At 40.2% G+C, this 6,076-nt stretch overlaps 1 pseudogene; it reads left to right on the top strand.

The window, feature by feature from the left end:
- The first annotated feature begins 687 nt into the window (after positions 1–687).
- Positions 688–1,202, top strand: LOC100957986 (annotated as a pseudogene).
- Positions 1,203–6,076: the final 4,874 nt, after the last annotated feature.

The raw sequence follows: 6,076 nt of genomic DNA, 5'->3' as shown, positions 1-6,076 counted from the left end.
AGGGAAAGAAAGAAGTTAACTGTTTTTATTTTCAGGCAACTTAATTATTGTATGGAAAATTCTATGCAATCTACAAAAAAGCTTCTAGAACTATTAAAAGAATAGAGCATGCTTGAGGTATATAAAGTTAATATTATAAATTGACAGTACTTATAGATCCTAGAAATGAGAAAAGTTGATATTTTTAAATTCCTTCAAAATAACATTAAAACATAACATACATAGGCATAAATTGACAATAGATATGGAATATTTGTACAGTTACAAAAATTGATGAGAGAATTAAATAAAAGATGAATAAACAAAAAGATAAAATCATCTTAATCAAGGTGTGGAAGAGTCACTACATACTTTTAAGATGGGAATTTTCCCCAATTGATCTATAGGTTCAATAAAATATCAATAGAAATCTTATTTGATGTTTTTATAGAAATTGACAAGCTGATTCTAGCCTTTATATTTAAAAGCGGAGACTTAGAGTACTGAAAACAATTTGATAAATAGGAACAAAGTGGAAAGCCCCACATTCCCTCATTTAAAAACTAATTATTGAGCCACAAGAATCGAGATTCTGTTGTTAGCATAAAGGTAGACAATATGATCAATGAAACATAGTAAAGAGTTCAACAAGAGACACATACAGTTCAACAAAGGTCTCACGCAGGCTCCAGAAGCGAATTCACTGCCATGGCGTGGAACGTGCTGTACCATCTGTACCAGCTGGGTGGCCCACAGCTGCGGATATTCTGAATCAACTTCTTGATCCAGCTGGTGCGACCTGCCATGGCCCAGGTCTGAGGACACTGTGCAGTTCTGGATTCCCCTGGAGATGACCAGGGTGAACTTCAGGAATTATCTCCAACGAATTTACAATGTGCCTGTGGCTGTTGTGTGGATGCGTGTACAGCATGGCTCTCACAGGAAAAGGGAGCACAGAAATGTTGGAATAAAGAAGCCAGATTACAAAGTTGCCTATGTGCAGCTGGCCCATGAACAGACCTTCACATTCCCAGACCTGTTTCCTGAGAAAGACCCGTGGCTTGACGGCAGCTTTGTCGATGAAGCCTAGAGCACGTTCATGGTGGATGAGCAGCAGAGACAAGGCAGCGACCCCCAGTGTGGTGGCATCCTCAACTGGTTCAGCCTGTGATGGGGCAGCTCAGTGTGGTTTGACAGCCCAAATAAAAGTTCTTCTGTGTGGAGGAAGGAAAAAACAAAAACAAAAACAAAAACAAAAACAACGCAATTCAATGGGAAAAGGATCATTTACCCAGCCCACCACTTGTAAACCTTAGTCCTTACCTCAAAACAAGTATATAGATTATCAGGAGATGGATCATAGACTAATTTTAAGAGCTAAAATGATAAAAACATTTAGAAGAAATCATAGGAGAAAATCATAATTATTTTTGGATTGGGATAAGTTTATTAAATGTCATACAAAAAACACAAGCTATATGAAAGTCTATAAATTAGACTTCATCAAAATTAATTATTTTTGCCCTTCCAAATAATAGAAACCATGACTTCAAAACAATATTTCAAAAACATTTATCTGACTAAGGATGGCTATCTGAAATATAGTACAAAGAATTCTCATAACTTATTAGTAAGAAGAGTAAGATACCAATTTTAAAAGTGGGCACTATAACTAAGAATATATAAGACTGAGAAATAAATAGATGAAAATTAGCTCTATGCTTCATTAGCCTTTCATTATAGAAATGCAAATAAAACTGCAAGGAGAGACTACCACACCCCCACTGGAAAGGCAAAATAGACAAAGAAACAAAAAACCTGACTCCATCTGGTATTGGTAAATATGTGTAGAGATTGGAATTTTCTCATCCTGCTGGAGGAAATATAATGTGGTACAGTCATTTTGCTGAAACATTTGGAAGTACTTAAAAATTTATACAAACAAGGGATGGAGGCAAGATGGCGAACTGCAGTCAGCCTTTCCACAGAGGAAAGGAGAGATAAAAGACAGAAGCATAGCAAGTAACACAAGGGTTTGGAGCTGAGCCAAGAGAGAAAGTTGAAGAACACACATCAACCGTGTTGAGGCGAGCTGCAACCTGAATATACTATCCATTTTGTCATATCAAAAAATACAGCCATTTAAGGATGATTTAGGAGGCTCCTTTTAAATGTTGACTTCAGGGGGTGGAGGCAAGATGGCAGACTACAGCCAGCTTTCCACAGAGGCTCCCATCCAGAAGGAGGGTTAAAAGACAGAAGTTCAGCAAGTAAGATGATGGTTTGAAGCTGAGCTATGACCTCAAGGATACAAAAAAAAGGTACAAAATCCATTGCCAAGCAGATGGGAGTCCCCTCCCCCATGAGAAGGGCTCATAGAATACTCCATACAAACAAGCAAACAGAGTTCAAACATCCTCCCATTCTATCCCACGGGATAGACCCTCTAAAAACTGGAACATCTACTCCTACAAGGGTGCCATGGCACTCTCCTGCCAGGCATAAAACTGTATAAAACTGTATATATATTCTCTACCTGCAACTCTGAACTCCCAGCACTCACCTCCACTCTCACCCCAAGGTCTGGAAGCCTGTCCCCTATGGAATCCAGATTCATGGGCATTTTCTTGAGAGGTGTGGACAGGGGAAGGGCTCTTACTTGTCTGCGTTGATTCTGAGGCACAGGAGTAAGGAGAGGATGGTCAATTGAGAGGGAACCATACAGGAGCAGTGGCAGTGCCCCGAGGCACAGAACAGCAGCAGTGGCAGGAACAATAAGGCTCATGCCCCTGGGGCTATTCCAGAAAGACACTCCCTGTCTCTCTGGGGAACCAGAGGAAGCCAGGCACTTTCTCCGGAGGCAGCCACCGGTGGATGGATCTGGGATGTGAGTAAAGGGAATGGTCTGAGACAGTAGTGGCCTGGGCAGAACTCAGTGACTAGAATACCTATGCACAGAGCCAGCAGACTCCCAGGGCAAGGCTGAGCCAGAGGACTGCTTTACTGAGCCTGGCTTCAGGCTACACACCTTCAGGCTACACACCTGGCCTTCAGGGGATCATAGCTGAGACAAAGGTAGGCAGGCAGAGGCTGGAACTGACAGCTCAGTATGAGCTCTGACTCCTTGCAGCTACCCAGAACTAAGTCACTGTTTCTGTCACCTCAAGTAGTGTGTGATCTGCAGGGGAATATAGCTGAGACAGAAACAAATTCTGCAAAGTTGTACTTTTCTGCCAGCAACATCAATCAGGGCAGGGCTGGAACTAAGTGAACTGCCCCAGCCTCCATTAACCATGCAAGGTTATCAGGCCTCACCTCCCCCTGCTGGATAGTGGCAGAGAACTGTGGCCTGGGTGAAGAAACGTAGATCTTCCTCTGACTCACTCAGGTGCAAACCCCTAGGGAATCTGCTCATTGAGGGGAACTGGGTCACAGCCCTGTAGGGTTACCAGTGACTGGGTATGACAGAGGTGCAAGGTGTGGGTCCTTCTGACCTCACAGAGCACCAGAACGAGTCATACCTGAGCTGCCAGCACCCCTGCTAACTAATTGCCAGAGACTTTTTGAACTCCCCCACCTGAGACCAGTGCTGACTGGGACAACTGATTTGGACCTCTTGAACTGAACCAATCACTCAAGGACTATCCAAAGTGGTACCCAAGTGTGTGGTTGTGGGAAGGTTTGACTTTCCTTTCCAAATTGTTGCCTGTGGGGGGCTGGGTGACTTAATTGCTGGCATTTCTCCACAGCTGAGACTTCATCACAGAGGAACTGATTTACTAGGGCAGAACAGAGAGCAGCTGAAAACAAGACAGAGCAACTTAGCTCCACCACAATAAGCAGGTTTCCAGTTTCTCAGGCCATACCAGTATATCAGTCCTTGGCAAAGCTCTAGGGGAAAAGGTACAGACACTGGTCCCAACCTTTGGGTAAAGGGTGACTTAATCACTACTCCTTGAACCCCCAACCCAACTTCTCCTTATCTGCTCATCTAGCCAAATGGTGTAAATTAAGCATGGGGTGGAATCAGCAGAAAAACTCCAGTAATATGAATAACTAGAATAGATCAATGCCCCCCCAAGGAAGAATATGGCAGATGAAACAAAAGATCTCATCCATAAACAGATGGCTGAAATGTCAGAAATCGAGTTCAGAGTTGGATAGCAAATAAGATCAAAAGAATGGAGGAAAGGAGGAAATTAGAATTTCAAGGAATTATTCAAAAGACGTCTCAAGAATTCAACAATTTCAAAGATAAAATGACCAAAGATCTTGACTCATTGAGGCAAGAGCTTGCAGCCCTCAAAGATCTAAAAAATACAGTAGATTCCCTCAGTAGCAGAATGGAGCAGGCAAAAGAAAGGATCTCTGACATTGAAGAAAAAGATTTTGAATGTGCCCAAGTGCTCAAAAAGGAAGAGAAATGGAGAGCAAAAATGGATCATTCTCTCAGAGAGCTCTGGGATAATTCGAAGAAAACTAATATTCGCCTTATAGGAATCCAGGAAGGTGATGCATTTGCTTCACAAAACAAGGAGGCTCTTTTTCAGTATGAAAGAGAACTTTCCAGACATGCCAATAGATTCTGAAAGTCAGATAGCACACAGTTTCAGGACCCCAGCATGCCTCAACCCAAATAAGACCTCCCCCAGGCACATCATAATTAACTTCACTAAAGTTAATATGAAAGAGAAAATTCTGAAAGCAGTTAGATGTAAGAAAACCATAACCTACAAGGAGGATCCTGTATCCAGCTAAACTGAGTTTCATCTGTGATGGAGAAATTAAATACTTTAACAATATTCACATGTTGAAGAAATTTTCCATAACTAAACCAGCTTTGCAGGATATTCTCAGACCTATCCTCCATAATGACCAGTGGAATCCTACACCACAAAAGTAAACTCACTCAGAAACTTTTGATCAAATTCCAACTTCCACAGTGGTGAAACGATTAAAAATGACCACTGGATTTTTGAAAAACTCGATACTGAAAATTTTACCAGGCTTATCAATATTCTCAATTAATGTGAATGGCTTAAATTGTCCTCTAAAGAGGCACAGGTTGGCTGACTGGATACAATAACTCAAGCCAGATATCTGTTGCATAGAAGAATCTCATCTTACCTTGAAAGATAAATATAGACTCAGGGTGAAGAGATGGTCATCCATATTCCAGGCAAATGGAAAGCAGAAAAAAGCAGGTGTTGCAATTTTATCACAGATACAATAGGCTTTAAACCAACAAAACTAAGTAAAGATAAGGATGGCAACTTCATATTTGTTAATGATAATATCAATATGATGAGATTTCAATTATTAATATTTATGCACCCAATCATAATGCACCTCAATTTATAAGAGATACTCTAACAGGCATGAGCAACTTGATTTCTTTCAGCTCCATCATAGTCTGAGATTTTAACACTCCTTTGGCATTGTTGGATAGATCCTTCAATAAGAAGCTTAGCAAAGAAATTTTAGATTTAAACTTAACTATCCAATATTTGGATTTAGCAGACATCTATAGGACATTTCATCCTAGCAAAACTGAATACACATTTTTCTCATCGCCCATGGAACATACTCCAAAATCAATCATATCTTAGGCCATCTTAGTCTCACCTTAGCAAATATAAAAGAATAGAAATTATTCCTTGCATCTTCTCTGACAATCATGGAATAAAAGTTGAACTCAGTAAGAACAGGAATCTGCAGACTCATAAAAAACATGAAAACTAAATAACTTTATGCTGAATGATAGGTGGGTCATAGACGAGATTAAGAAGAAAATTACCAAAATTTTGGAACAAAAAAATAATGAAGACACAAGTTATCAGAACCTCTGGGATACTTCAAAGGCAGTCCTAAGAGGGAAATTTATAGCACTGCAAGCCTTCCTCAAGAGAACGAAAGAGAAGACATTAACAACTTAATGAGACATTTCAAGCAACTGGAAAAGAAAGAACACTCCAATCTCAAATCCAACAGAAGAAAAGAAATAACCAAAATTAGAGCAGAATTAAATGACATTGAAAACAAAAGCTTTATAGAACAGATCAATAAATCAGAAAGTTTGTTTTTTGAAAAAGTTAAT

This window comes from Otolemur garnettii, unplaced genomic scaffold, assembly GCF_000181295.1.
Source record: "Otolemur garnettii isolate 467f Iridium unplaced genomic scaffold, OtoGar3 scaffold00001, whole genome shotgun sequence".
Taxonomy (NCBI): Eukaryota; Metazoa; Chordata; class Mammalia; order Primates; family Galagidae; genus Otolemur; species Otolemur garnettii.
The sequence above is the reverse complement of the archived record's forward strand: the minus strand, read 5'-3'. Positions and strand labels throughout refer to the sequence as shown.